Consider the following 16,419-nt stretch of genomic DNA (forward strand, 5'->3'; position numbering starts at 1 on the left):
ATAAAACCATAATAGAACCATACCAAAGGACATTAATAGACAGTGAGTGGATAAGGACCTGCAAATTGAAAATGTTTAAGAAAGAGATTGGAGATGTAACAACAAAGTGTTTGAGTGGAAAGTAGTATAGGTCAGTAATACTGCGAGTTTTTTTTACCAGTGTGAAATGTTTTTCTTCTGTATTTTTAATGAAACGGTAATGAAAGCCTTTCTTTTTTGTTGTGGAAGTAACTACTCAACCTGCAAATATATCACGGTGTGCAACATGATATTATGTATTCTGATATATGTTGGGTGTTTTTGTATTTCTTTGTACGGTATGTAAGATTTTGTAGATTTTACCAGTGGTCAGTTTTAGCATATATTTCATTTGCATATGTATTATTGCAAATTTATGGTGTCTGAAACTTCTACATTCCCTTTTGTTTATGATCTATGTGAAAATATAGAAATTAGATGTTTATGCAGTTGACTATATAGTCATGATGTAAATAAAATAGAAAGAAACTTCCACATGGGAAAAATATATTAAAAACAAGGATTCCAAGACTTGCCAAGCGGGAAAACGCCGGCAGACAGGCACAAGAACAAAACACACAAACACACACACAGAATTACTAGCTTTCGCAACCGATGGTTGCTTCTTCAGGAAGGAGAGGCTATTTGGCAGTATCTGTCAATATAACCCAATGTAGGGGTTGTGTAACAATGCATGTGGGTTCTTCTCATCCGTAATGTTTTTCTACTCCCAAAAATAACCAGTTTTATTGCTAAATTTCATCTCTTTTTTTGATAATTTGCTTTGTGACATGTAGAATTTAGCTAAAATCCTCAAGTTCTTATTTAAACTCAAGTTTCACTTAAATTTATTATTCAGATTATTATTTCAAGTGTTCTCATTCTATTTGTGTAAATAGGTTTCTTTAGGGCAATGTGAATTAAAAGTTGCAGCTAACTGAAGTTAGTATTACAGTTCGCTTCATTAAAAAAAAAAACATGGGGTAATACTGATATTTGAGGAAAGTTATTTACACCATCTGAGACTTAAGCTTCTGACTTCCTTGTAAAGTGTTTTAAATTGTCAAAAACGAACTATCTTCTGCACTAACTGACACCAAAGCTCATAGTCAGTTCCATCTTACATCACTCATTTCATCCAAACTGCTGTTATATTTCGGTCTTTGACTACATTCTTTTGTTAACTTTATTTTTCCATACCATCTAATACAGCATTAAATACTTAATTTACTGGTTAATAGTTTCATCTAATTTACTATGTTCTGCAATATGGCACTCACTCATATAAATGAAGGGATTCACATTAGCATAAGGATAATAGTTCCACATACTTTTTCTAATTTTCTGATTAGCAATATTTTCTATAAATCAGAATTGTATTAGTTCTTATAGGTCATAAAAAATAATAAATTGCAACCTAGTCAAATTTTAAAGCACTATAAATTTTCAAAACAGCAGTTTATTCCTATACCAGTTTTTATAAGCCCGTCCCAGTCATTAAATTGCCAGTCTGCAGTTTGAAAGTGAACGACTGATATGTATACTGCATAGCCAATGTGGTGTTCACTCATGCCACAATTATGCAAATCCTGCAAGTGAAAATACACATACTAGCAACTTCAAAACTCAAGAACTTGAGTGCATAAAACCTTTTGTGTTATCACAGTGCCTCTAATTAATGAATTTAGAGATCTACCAATTAATGACAAAGTGCATAGAAATGTAAAATAGTGAAGCTAAAGATTAAGAAACAGAATTAGTATCCATCCCCAAAAATATAATTTGGAATGGTGTGTGTGTGTGTGTGTGTGTGTGTGTGTGTGTGTGTGTGTGTGTGTGTGTGTGTAAAAACATGTTGTAAACTACCAAGGAAAGTAATAGGTTATGTATGCCTTAACTTAGTGTACAAACATGTGTATATTCAAGGAATATTTTCCTCCTCCTCCTCCTCCTCCTCCTCCTCCATGTGTGTGTTGTTGTCTTCAGTCCTGAGACTGGTTTGATGCAGCTCTCCATGCTACTCTATCCTGTGCAAGCTGCTTCATCTCCCAGTACCTACTGCAACCTACATCCTTCTGAATCTGCTTAGTGTACTCATCTCTCGGTCTCCCTCTACGATTTTTACCCTCCACGCTGCCCTCCAATGCTAAATTTGTGGTCCCTTGATGCCTCAAAACATGTCCTACCAACCGATCCCTTCTTCTAGTCAAGTTGTGCCACAAACTTCTCTTCTCCCCAATCCTATTCAATACCTCCTCATTACTTACGTGATCTATCCACCTTATCTTCAGTATTCTTCTGTAGCACCAAATTTCGAAAGCTTCTATTCTCTTCTTATCCAAACTAGTTATCGTCCATGTTTCACTTCCATACATGGCTACACTCCAAACAAATATTTTCAGAAATGACTTCCTGACACTTAAATCTATATTCGATGTTAACAAATTTCTCTTCTTCAGAAACGCTTTCCTTGCCATTGCCAGTCTACATTTTATATCCTCTCTACTTCGACCATCATCAGTTATTTTACTTCCTAAATAGCAAAACTCCTTTACTACTTTAAGTGTCTCATTTCCTAATCTAATTCCCTCAGCATCACCCGATTTAATTTGACTACATTCCATTATCCTCGTTTTGCTTTTGTTAATGTTCATCTTATATCCTCCTTTCAAGACACTGTCCATTCCGTTCAACTGCTCTTCCAAGTCCTTTGCCGTCTCTGACAGAATTACAATGTCATCGGCGAACCTCAAAGTTTTTACTTCGTCTCCATGAATTTTAATACCTACTCCAAATTTTTCTTTTGTTTCCTTTACTGCTTGCTCAATATACAGATTGAATAACATCGGGGAGAGGCTACAACCCTGTCTCACTCCTTTCCCAACCACTGCTTCCCTTTCATGCCCCTCGACTCTTATTACTGCCATCTGGTTTCTGTACAAATTATAAATAGCCTTTCGCTCCCTGTATTTTACCCCTGCCACCTTTAGAATTTGAAAAAGAGTATTCCAGTCAACATTGTCAAAAGCTTTCTCTAAGTCTACAAATGCTAGAAACGTAGGTTTGCCTTTTCTTAATCTTTCTTCTAAGATAAGTCGTAAGGTCAGTATTGCCTCACGTGTTCCAACATTTCGACGGAATCCAAACTGATCCTCCCCGAGCTCTGCATCTACCAGTTTTTCCATTCGTCTGTAAAGAATTCGCGTTAGTATTTTGCAGCCGTGGCTTATTAAACTGATAGTTCGGTAATTTTCACATCTGTCAGCACCTGCTTTCTTTGGGATTGGAATTATTATATTCTTCTTGAAGTCTGAGGGTATTTCGCCTGTCTCATACATCTTGCTCACCAGCTGGTAGAGTTTTGTCATGACTGGCTCTCCCAAGGCTGTCAGTAGTTCTAATGGAATGTTGTCTACTCCGGGGGCCTTGTTTCGACTCAGGTCTTTCAGTGCTCTGTCAAACTCTTCACGCAGTATCGTATCTCCCATTTCGTCTTCATCTACATCCTCTTCTATTTCCATAATATTGTCCTCAAGTACATCGCCCTTGTATAAACCTTCTATATACTCCTTCCACCTTTCTGCCTTCCCTTCTTTGCTTAGAACTGGGCTGCCATCTGAGCTCTTGATATTCATACACGTGGTTCTCTTCTCTCCAAAGGTCTCTTTAATTTTCCTGTAGGCAGTATCTATCTTACCCCTAGTGAGATAAGCTTCTACATCCTTACATTTGTCCTCTAGCCATCCCTGTTTAGCCATTTTGCACTTCCTGTCGATCTCATTTTTGAGACGTTTGTATTCCTTTTTGCCTGCTTCATTTACTGCATTTTTATATTTTCTCCTTTCATCAATTAAATTCAATATTTCTTCTGTTACCCAAGGATTTCTAGCAGCCCTCGTCTTTGTACCTACTTTATCCTCTGCTGCCTTCACTACTACATCCCTCAGAGCTACCCATTCTTCTTCTACTGTATTTCTTTCCCCTATTCCTGTCAATTGTTCCCTTATGCTCTCTCTGAAACTCTGTACAACCTCTGGTTCTTTCAGTTTATCCAGGTCCCATCTCCTTAATTTCCCACATTTTTGCAGTTTCTTCAGTTTTAATCTACAGGTCATAACCAATAGATTGTGGTCAGAGTCCACATCTGCCCCTGGAAATGTCTTACAACTTAAAACCTGGTTCCTAAATCTCTGTCTTACCATTATATAATCTATCTGATACCTTTTAGTATCTCCAGGGTTCTTCCACGTATACAACCTTCTTTCATGATTCTTAAACCAAGTGTTAGCTATGATTAAGTTGTGCTCTGTGCAAAATTCTACTAGGCGGCTTCCTCTTTCATTTCTTAGCCCCAATCCATATTCACCTACTATGTTTCCTTCTCTCCCTTTTCCTACACTCGAATTCCAGTCACCCATTACTATTAAATTTTCGTCTCCCTTCACTATCTGAATAATTTCTTTTATTTCATCATACATTTCTTCAATTTCTTCATCATCTGCAGATCTAGTTGGCATCAAAATAAAATAACATTATTACAGACAACAGGGTGTTATGCATTTTCTTTTAAATTTGTAAACAATGTTGACCATTGCCTAAGCAAGATGTTCATATTGATTCAGTTAGGAAGTGAATTCACAAGGTTGTACAGGTATGTCACACTGAGTTAAAGCCATTTGCTTAGCATTTAATTCCTTAATTCCATCGAATTGCTGGGGTGCTGATGTCGGCATTTTACCCACTGTTCCAACATGCCCCACAGATTTCTATGGGTTTCAAGTCAGGTGACTTTACAGGTCAATTGTGTCTAATAGGATGGGGGTGTTTAGGAAACCAGTCTCAGATTCTTCCAACCCGATGAACTCTGCTATTGTGTTCTTGAAGGCTAGGGGTATCAACAGCATACTCACTATGCAGATGTTGTGTGAATGGCAGCAACTGATCTTTCAGAATGTTTAAATAAGCATGCCAGTTCATGTTAATGATCACCTCAGTGAGCGGACCCAATTCATGATAAGAAAGACAATCTCAAAACATCACAAACCCACCTCCATCTTAAGCCTGACCTCGCACTCATTCACAATGAAATGTTTCATTTTGCCTTGGGTGCACACAATGCGCTTTTGAATATGGGCAAAACCTGATTCAGATATTCCTCCAGCCAGCTACTGTACATGTTTGACAATTTCTGGCCCACTCAAAATGTACAGCCGAACATTATTGCCCTTTTTCTCACTCTGTGGTGCCCTTACATGTATCCATATTTACGTACAATGTCCACTTGAAATATTAATGTCTCACTGATCACTATTACCTTATGCTCTAGTAGAGGCACTGCATGCACAGTTGAGCATGAATCAACTGCTGCGCCACTTGTAAAGGCTTACAATTCACATGTGTGCACACTGTGGTAATAATTTTTAGTCCAGGTGAGCTTGTAATTGCACAAAACTTTAAGCAACCAGAAGTACTGACAACAATATTCACTGTAATTAAATATGTGATGCCCTTAAATATGTAATGCATCACTGACACAAGTTGTACTAAAAAGTCAGTAGGCCTAGATAAAGTATTAATGCATGTACTAGAACAATATATAGAGGGTATACAAGCTCCCTTAACAAACATAATAAACGAGCCCTCCCTATCTGGATAATTTCCTTGGTGTTTAAAACACGTAGTACCCACACTAAAGAAAGGTAATGCAGTAGACACACAAAACCACTGATCAATTTCCTTGCTGTCACCATTCTCAAAAGTAAAAGAATCACTTATGAGTGACAGATTAATCAGTTACTTGAATAAATACAACCTTTTAAGTGAATCATAGTTTCATACCCAAAATGGTAGAAGTACAGTGCAATTCACAAAAGTGGTACTTGATGTTCTTAACAATGATGAGTATGTCACAGGCATGTTTTTAGATCTTTCTAAGGCTTTTGATACTCCTGACCATACTGAGCCGTGGCAACCATTTCGCCTTCCCATTACTAATAGCTTCTAACTGACTTCTCACCAGGTGGTGTGTATTATTCACTTGTGCGGTTATTGCTGCCCCAGTTAGGCTTAAAAAGTGGCCATGAGAGCAGCATCAAAAGAGGCTTTGAACAGCGCACTCCAGGCAGTTACATGCAGTCTTCCCGCGGTGAGGACCTGGAGCCAGCGGCAGTGCTTGGAGCAACAAGCGTCTCGTGCGGATCGGCATGACACCTTTTCCAGTTTATCGTTTATTTTTCTTTGCAACGAGACTGGGTACAAGGCAAAAGGTTTGGCTCGCCTATGCCACACATATCTGGTTGTACAGCTCTGCAAGCTGTCTGAGCTGATGATTGTATTTATATTCATTGAGTCATCATGGAAATGGAAATGAGCATTTGGCATAATTGGCCGGGAGGCCTCTTGTGGGACAGGTCTGCCCGCCTTGGTGCAGGTCTTATTACATTCGACACCACATTGGGCAACCCGCACACCGGATGGGGATGAAATGATGATAAAGACAGCACAACACCCACTCCCTGAGTGGAGAAAATCCCTGACCCAGCCGGCAATCGAACCCGGGCCCGTAGGACGGCAATCCGTCACGCTGACCTCTCAGCTATCGGGGCGGACAGTGAGTCAGCATGAACTTCGATATTTCACTCTGTGTGATTCTAGGACAAATTTATTGCCCTGTCTGCTCTGTGTGCCTTTGAAGTAACTTGTGTTAACCTGCTGGCCAGGCTTCTCTCTAAACATTTGCCATGGCTAATGTTAAGGAAATTTATGTGATGTGCCCAGCTTTCATGCATAATTATATCAGGGGCCTATGAATTATCTAGGTTTTTTTATAGTTTTTCATTTGCTTTGAAATTGTTTTATGTGAGAGAACAAACTGTTTCTGAATTTTAATATTTGTTTTAACCCTGTTTTAGAAGCTGGTGTGCTCTCTGGTATTATTACTATCCAACCCTTAAGTTTTGTGTGTAATGACCTCCAGATAATGGTAAGACCTTAGCAAGTTGTTACTTACATTCCTTCCTGAAAGAATTTACAACTCCTTTTGAGTAGTTCTCTTCTATACCTTACATTTTATGAGGCTTACTTCCTAAGGTGTACGACCTTATGGGGAAAATTCTATAATTGCAATTGTGGTTAAACAATAACCTTCAGTTGTAGTGTAATTCAGTGAAACACAGTTATGTTCGGTGTTTGCTGACAGCTAGGAAAGCATTCCCTGTTGGCAGCTTCTTGACACTTGGGCCTTGCTTGCTTGCGGCCGAGTGGACAGCTCTCAAGCATTTCTAGTGCGGCTTGTTATTTCTTTGCAGTCACGTGTCCTGACTCTGTGCTCAAGCTGAGTACCTTACGTTATCTGACTTCCACTGTAAATGAAATTTTGCTTTATTTGATTAGCTGGCTCCACATAGGTAATTTTTCTTTAATGTCATTTTCTGTCTCATACATATTGTAACCTTGTTTTAAATTTTATTGTAAATTATTTTGTGTAAATCCTTAAGAGAAGTCATAAAGGTGAACTGTTATGTCTTATTAACTAGTTAATATTTATCCTTTAGTGATCTCCTTAATATCTTGGTTTTAAGCTCTTGCCATTTATCTATGACTCAGTTTTAATTGTTTTCTGGTTTATTTAATTTTTTTAATGCCAGTATTGTTAAAGTCTTTATTTTCTTGCATCTTGTTCAAGACCATTAAAAGGGTAACTGTGTTATTCGCCAAGTTGAATACTTTCAAATAAGTAAAACTTTCCTATCTGTTTTTGTTACATGGGACCTGTTGTTAGTTTGCAAAATGAATGTTCACTGTCAAAAGGATGAATGATGTTAGTTACAGGAACCTAGTCCTTCCATGTAATTTCCCTGATCGTGGTAACCTATCCATCTCACATGTGATTCCACTACATAAGCTACAAGTATTAGCAATAAGAGGGGTAGCTAATGTTTAGTTCTGATCATACCTTTGCAGGCAGGGTACAAAGAATAGAGATAACAAAAACTTCAAATACGACTGAACTTTTAGTGAAACATTTACCAGAGCCAAAGTACATTATTATACAAGTAAATGAAACCTTCACAGAAATTTATAATTGGTCAATAAGCAATAAAGTGACATACAACATGAAGTATATGTTACAGGTAAACTGAATGAGGTAGCATTGATTTAAACAGAGTGGTCTTGTATTCGGGAGGGTGGAAGTTCCAAGCTTCATCCCGTCATCTTGATTTAAGTTCTCCTTAGTTTCCCCAAATTATTTCGGGCAAATACCAGCATGGTTCCTATCATAAGGCATGACCGACCACCTATCCCATACTTGTCATTCTTGACATGTAAGTCTAAATGAGAATTAGCTTAAATTGTAATACCAAGACATGTCCAATAACTTTGTAAAAGATATATATGGATACATAAAACAACAGCAACTAATACCATGAAATGCCTGACAGGAAGCAAAGCAAGTTTTAAATATAACCTGGACAACTTCTTCCATGCCATGGACAAATTTCTATTCAAAAACTGGCAGTCTGGAGGTATGGGGGGGGGGGGGGGGTGTCGGGGGTCGGCAGGAGCAGAACTCACCTTGGTTTAAGAGTAATTGTGCGAGTAGATCTTAAACATTGTTCATTGATTACATGTACCCTACACTTATTCCATAAATTGGCTCATTCCACATTATTTCAATAAAATAATCACTGAAATGATCTACGGGACACATAAGTAACCAACTACACCAAATTGTGAGGAAAATAGATGTATGTGAAAATCAAATTTATTGGCAAATCAACAGTCTCAAAGGTCTGTTGTTTATTAGCCAAGTCTCGTTGTTGTTGTTGTCTTCAGTCCTGAGACCGGTTTGATGCAGTACTCCATGCTACTCTATTCTGAGCAAGCTTCTTTATCTCCCAGTACTTACTGCAACCTACATCCTTCTGAACCTGCTTAGTGTATTCATCTCTCAGTCTCCCTCTACGATTTTTACCCTCTAATGCTAAATTTGTGATCCCTTAATGCCTCAGAACATGTCCTACCAACCAGTCCCTTCTTCTTGTCAAGTTGTGCCACTAACTCCTCTTCTCCCCAATTCTATTCAATACCTCCTCATTAGTTATGTGATCTACCCATATAATCTTCAGCATTCTTCTGTAGCACTACATTTCAAAAGCTTCTATTCTCTTCTTGTCCAAACTATTTATCGTCCATGTTTCACTTCCATACATGGCTACACTCCATACAAATACTTTCAGAAACGACTTCCTAACACTTAAATCTACACTCAATGCTAACAAATTTCTCTTGTTCAGAAACGCTTTCCTTGCCATTTCCAGTCTACATTTTATATCCTCTCTACTTCGACAGCATCAGTTATTTTGCTCGCCAAACAGCAAAACTCCTTTACTACTTTAAGTGTCTCATTTCCTAATGTAATTCCCTCAGCATCACCCGACTTAATACGGCTACATTCCATTATCCTTGTTTTGCTTTTGTTGATGTTCATCTTATATCCTCCTTTCAAGACACTGTCCATTCTATTCAACTGCTCTTCCAAGTCCTTTGCTGTCTCTGACAGAATTACAATGTCATCGGCAAACCTCAACATTTTTATTTCTTCTCCATGGATTTTAATACCTACTCCGAATTTTTCTTGTTTCCTTTACTGCTTGCTCAATATACAGATTGAATAACATTGGGGAAGAACTACAAGCCTGTCTCACTCCCTTCCCAACCACTGCTTCCCTTTCATGCCCCTCGACTCTTATAACGGCATCTGGTTTCTGCACAAATTGTAAATAGCCTTTTGCTCCCTGTATTTTACCACTGCCACCTTCAGAATTTGAAAGAGAGTATTTCAGTCAACATTGTCAAAAGCTTTCTCTAAGTCTACAAATGCTAGATACGTAGGTTTGCCTTTCCTTAATCTATTTTCTAAGCTAAGTCGTAGGGTCAGTATTGCCTCAAATGTTCCAACATTTCTGCAGAATCCAAACTGATCTTCGCCGAGGTCGGCTTCTACCAGTGTTTCCACTCATCTGTAAAGAATTCTTGTTAGTATTTTGCAGCTGTAACTTATTAAACTGATAGTTCGGTAATTTTCACATCTGTCAACACCTGCTTTCTTTGGTATTGGAATTATTATATTCTTCTTGAAGTCTGAGGGTATTTCGCCTGTCTCATACATCTTACTCACCAGATGGTAGAGTTTTGTCAGAACTGGCTCTCCCGAGATTGTCAGTAGTTCTAATGGAATGTTGTCTACTCCCGGGGCCTTGTTTTGACTCAGGTCTTTCAGTGCTCTGTCAAACTCTTCACGCAGTATCGTATCTCCCATTTCATCTTCATCTACATCCTCTTCCAATTCCATAATATTGTCCTCAAGTACATCGCCCTTGTATGGTCCCTCTATATACTCCTTCCAACTTTCTGCTTTCCCTTCTTGGCTTAGAACTGGGTTTCCATCTGAGCTCTTGATATTCATACAAGTGGCTCTCTTTTCTTCAAAGGTCTCTTTAATTTTCCTGTAGGTAGTATCTTTCTTACCCCTAGTGAGATAAGCCTCTACATCCTTACATTTGTTCTCTAGCCATCCCTGCTTAGCGATTTTGCACTTCCTGTTGATCTCATTTTTGAGACATTTGTATTCCTTTTTGCCTGCTTCATTTACTGCATTTTTATATTTTCTCCTTCCATCAATTAAATTCAATATTTCTTCTGTTACCCAAGGATTTCTACTAGCCCTCATCTTTTTTACCTACTTGATCCTCTGCTGCCTTCACTACTTCATCGTTCAGAGGTACCCATTCTTTTTCTACTGTATTTCTTTCCCCCGTTCCTGTCAATTGTTTCCTTATGCTCTCCCTGAAACTCTGTACAACCTCTTGTTAGGCAGTTTATCCAGGTCCCATCTCCTTAAATTCCCACCTTTTTCAAATTTCTTCAGTTTTAATCTACGGGTCATAACCAATAGATTGTGGTCTTTCATTTCTCTCCCCCAATCCATATTCACCCACTATGTTTCCTTCTCTCCTTTTTCCTACTCTCGAATTCCAGTCACCCATGACTATTAAATTTTCGTCTCCCTTCACTATATGAATAATTTCTTTCATCTCATCAGACATTTCATCAATTTCTTCAACATCTGCAGAGCTAGTTGGCATATAAACTTGTACTACTGTAGTAGGCGTGGGCTTCGTGTCTATCTTGGGTTCACTACGCTGTTTGTAGTAGCTTACCCGCATTCCTATTTTTTTTATTCATTATTAAACCTACTCCTGCATTAGCCCTATTTGATTTTGTATTTATAATCCTGTATTCGCCTGACCAAAAGTCTTGTTCCTCCTGCCACCGAACTTCACTAATTCCCTCTATATCTAACTTCAACCTATTAATTTCCCTTTTTAAATTTTCTAAACTACCTGCCCAATTAAGGGATCTGACATTCCACGCTCTGATCTGTAGAATGCCAGTTTTCTTTCTCCTGATAACGACGTCCTCTTGAGTAGCCCCGCCCGGAGATCCGAATGGGGGACTATTTTACCTCCAGGATATTTTACCCAAGAGGACGCCATCATCATACAGTAAAGCTACATGCCCTCGGGAAAAATTACGGCTGTAGTTTCCCCTTGCTTTCAGCCATCTCAACATACTATATTTCCTATGAAAATAATGATCTAGTCACTTTATTCACATAATTTTAAATTAATATTTAGGTTTATAATCAACATCATGCCACAAAATTTTCATATACAGGCTAGCGACAGTAGTGTCTTCTCAACAGTTGTAAAGTTTATAATGATTCTGAAATTAGAATCATAACACAAAAAACAGATAGTAAATGCACAACACATACAATTACAATCTGCTCCACTTCATGGTCCTTGTCACCAGTATTTTCATTAAGCACATTTTGTGGCTTGAGGGACAGATAAATCTGCCACTCTACCTCTGATTACGTAACATGACTACTGTGTATGTGATGTTGACACTAAATTAAGTAGGTGATCCTACATAGCAACTAAGTAATGTGCACCACTTTTGCCTTACACATAAGGCAGCACCACGTAACTGCGGGTATGGTGGTGCCATTTATTGATAGAGAGATTGAGGCGTGTGCACCATTTGATGTGGCATAGTGCTAGTGTGGTTTCATACTGAAGAGAAAGTGGTCACACAAGTTATCTTCCACTACCAAACACGCAGGCAAGTAAGCAGGAATAATGAGGAGTGAGTCAATTTTTGACGGCAGAGGGGTGCGAGTCACTGGAAGACAATGCTAACCCTGGACAGGCTCATCATGTCATCACTCCAGAAATGGTTACAAAAATGAATGCTTACGTCTTCGACTACCACAAAATTACCGTGTACAAGATCCATCGATTACTGGGTATTAGTGTGGGCATCAACATTTGAACTTTTGAAAAATCTGTGTGTAGTGGGTTTCCCACCAACTAACCCCGAACAGCGCAATACTCGAATGGCGCTGTCTTCAAGTCATCTGCAACATTATCATGAGGAGGAATATGCCTTTCTGTCACGTATTGTCGCAGATAACAAAACATGGTGTCACCATTTTGAACTGGAAAGCAAGCGTCGGAGCAAGCAGTAGAAACATGCAGCTTCACCACCTCCAAAGAAATCAAAGGCCATGCACACCAATTCTGGTAAGGTCATAATGCCCTCCTTTTTTGACCACAAGTGTCCACTGTTTGTCGATTTCCTGGAACGGGGGACTACCATCAATGCCCAGCGTTACCAAGCCACTTTACAAAACCTTAGATGAGCCATTAAGTCGAAATGCCGAGGCATGTTGTCCAATGGCATTATCATCGTGCATGATAATATGCGCCCACGCACGGCACGACGAAGTGTGTGACTGGGTCTAGACCTGTATCCGACAGCAGCCTACTACCACTTCAAGGATGGAATCGACTGGCTAGTGTCACAATGGGATAAATGTGCTAACAGTCTGGAGACTATTTTTGAGTATGTGTACTGTGTATAACTACATTTTTGAGTTAATAAAATCGCACCACTACTCTACACTAGTGCACGGGTTTCATTTGAATGCCTCTTATATTTTTGTGAATAGCAGAAACAAAGGAAATTGATCTGGATCAAGGGTGAGGACACCGTATCCATATTCCTCGAGAACCTCAACACCTTCTCCCCCATTCACTCCACCTTGTCCTATTCAACTAAACAAACCACCTTTCTCAATGTTTAACTCCACCCCCCCCCCCCCCCCCCACACACACACACGTCTGCATTAAAGGCCAGCGCCAAACTGTGGCCAAAAAACAACTGGACCACCCTGTAGCTGAGCATACCACCCTACACGACGTTCTTCATTTAAATGACTGCTTCACAGCCAGTGCCACCTGGCTCCTTCCCATCAACACCAGCTCTTCAGAGCTGCGCATGTGGGAACTCTCTTTTCAATATATCCTAGTTCCCATAGCCCTTCTGGCCTCAAACCTTTCTTAGTGAGTCTCCTTACCCGTGTAGCGCCTTCCTGTTCTCATTTCAGCACTACACAGCCCTCTATTCCATGAACACAACCAATCTGTTTACTTCGCTCCTTTTCCGCTACACCCCCCACCCCTCTCTCTTCACCACCCTCCATCTAGCTGTCCTGCCCTCTCTCCACATTGTAGCATGCCCCCACAGCAGCAATTTACCATCCCCTACCTTTACCCTGCTATTCTCTCCTCCTCTCTGCCCCAGCCTCTTCTTCATGCCACCCAGTTCTCTCTGCCATCACGGGCTGCTGTTCATAGTTTGGCTTCAGGTGCCAGAGACTGGGGCCGTGCACGGGTGTCTGTGTCTGTCTGTGTGTGTGTGTGCGTGTGTGTGTGTCATTTTTGACAACAGTCTTGTTAGCCGAAAGCTTATTGTGTGACAGTCTTTTTATTGCGCCTATCTGTGACTCAGCATCTCCGCTATATGGTGAATAGCAACTATCCTTTTCATAATATTGTTACATCCCATCCTGCATCTTTCAGTGTTTAAATAAACACAATGATACACCCAATTATGATACTAAAGTATTGTTAATTTTTTAGGTGGAGGAAAAAATTAAAAATAACTGATAACAGTCATTATATTAATTGACAGATATGGTTCAACAAACTGCCACATACTTTAAAAACTTGTGAAGCAAAGCTGTTCCACAGAAAGTTAAAGCTTTCCTATTGTTTGCATTCACTATGTGAATTTTGTAAGTTACACGTCTTCTGCTGTAACTTGTAACATATTTGGAATAGCTAGAAGAATAATGGTGCAGTATGTGTGTTATTTATATTAATTTACTACACAACCAATGTATGACATTTGCAAAAGTCATCAGCTTGATGTCTACATGTAATAAGTGTAAATAAATAAACTATTGCTGTAATGGCCTAATGATATAAAATCATTATTATTATATTATTACTACTACTACTACTACTACTACTACTACTATTCTAGTGGCTATGAAACACAAGTTCTATTAAGCACCCTGTTTTTCAAGATTTTGAATAGTATATCACATTTTTTCCCAAATATTTTAAAAGGTGTATACTGCAGCTTAGTAGATTAACATGTAAGTGTGCAATATTAAGAATGAAGTCCAAATAACAAAGTTGCAGGAAAAATGTGGTTTTTAATGAGAGCACAAAAACTTTTCAATGGAAGTATTTAACTTCTGTGTTATAAACTGGACACTTACAGAAGTCCAACATAGGAATGTTCTAGCAGTGTTCACAAAACTGTCAGCATTGTTGTGTTCAAAACAATCTTCAAATTGATGAATGTTTAATGTAAGCTTCTGAGAAACATTTTTGTCATCATTTGAAAACAACTCCGAGAAAATGAATAATGAGCCAGTCACTAACAAAGAGATAGAGGGGCTGGCCAGTACTTACCTCAGCTCAGTACAGCCGATAGAAACACAAAAAAAACCAAAAATTTAAATTCCTGGCTTTCGGAATAAATGTTCCTTCATCAGGGAGGAGAGAGGGGAAAGAAAGGGAAGAAGGGAAAGTGGATTTAGTTACTCACAACCCAGGTTATGAAGCAACAGGGAAAGGAAAACAGGGAAGGTAGCAAGGATGGAGGCATGGTTGTCATAGGGAAGCCAAAGATATTCTACTGTAGGTACTGTGCCAGCTTCAAACCAAAGAGGATGCATACAGAAGTAAAGAGGTGTATAGTATAAAGATGTAGGATGAAAAGATGCATGAATGGCTAAAGAGGAAAGGGAAAGAGGAGAAGACTGAAAAGTAAATGGGAGTGAGGTTGTTTAACGTAGGTTCAGTCCAGGGGGATGGCGGGATGAAAGGATGTGCTCGAGTGCAAGTTCCCATCTCCGCAGTTCAGAGGGACTGGTGCTGGGTGGGAGAAGTCAAATGGCACATACGGTGTAGCAGGTTCCTAGGTCCCTAGAATTATGCTGGAGGGCATGCTCCGCTATTGGGTATTGGACATCTCCTAGGCAGACAGTTCGTCTGTGTCCGTTCATGCGCTCAGCCAGTTTAATTGTTGTCATATCAATGTAAAAGGCTGTGCAGTGCAGGCATGTCAGCTGATAAATGACATGTGTAGTTTCACACGTGGCCCTGCCTTGAATTGTGTATGTTTTACCAGTAGTGGGGCTGGAGTAGGTGGTTGTGGGGGGATGCATGGGGCAGGTTTTGCAGCGGGGTTGGTTACAGGGGTAGGAACCGCTGGGTAGAGAAGGTAGTCTGGGAATATTGTAGGGTTTAACAAGGATGTTACGGAGGTTAGGGGGACGACGAAAGGCAACTCTGGGTGGTGTGGGGAGAATTTTGTCAAGGGATGAGCCAGTCAGTGTGATACGAGAACAAAATGACAAAGGGCTAATGAATATGCCAAACACAAGTTTCTTTGGACTGCAAGCATGGTAGGTTGCTATTTATAGGAGAAAAACACTGCAAACACCGATTTGATAAAGCCTACTAATCTTAAAACTCAAAATGTTAACACTGATCTGATTACATGTATTAATTTTGAAATTCAAAGTACCACGAAGTAATGCAAATTTTCTGTCAAGATTATTTTACACACGAAGTAATAAGAACTTTAGTAGCAATCAGAAGGAAAATAAATGTAAGTAAACAACCACATTTAAATGCTCTGAAAGGTATATTGACACAGAAAACCAACTCACTTAGAATGAGATGGGGAAGTGCCAATGTCCAAATTGAAAGCACCACACCAGCACCTGAACTAAGCAGTTTACCATAGAAAGCCTAACAGTATTGTTGCAAACAGATTTTATCACACTACTATTAAATGTATGTAAAGCACCTCAACTGCTATAAACTTTTATATTATGATAAGAGGCCAGTCATTTATCAAACACAGAGCTTCACAGGTTTTAATTCATAGACATAAGTGTACACACAAAAT

General features: G+C 39.2%; 1 protein-coding gene across 3 annotated transcripts in view; it reads right to left on the reverse strand.

Annotated features, from left to right (window-relative positions):
- Window positions 1-16,419, reverse strand: part of LOC126272702 (xaa-Pro dipeptidase) — an 842,295-nt gene that overhangs the window by 27,322 nt on the left and 798,554 nt on the right. The window lies entirely within an intron of this gene.

This window comes from Schistocerca gregaria, chromosome 5, assembly GCF_023897955.1.
Source record: "Schistocerca gregaria isolate iqSchGreg1 chromosome 5, iqSchGreg1.2, whole genome shotgun sequence".
In the NCBI taxonomy this organism is placed as follows: Eukaryota; Metazoa; Arthropoda; class Insecta; order Orthoptera; family Acrididae; genus Schistocerca; species Schistocerca gregaria.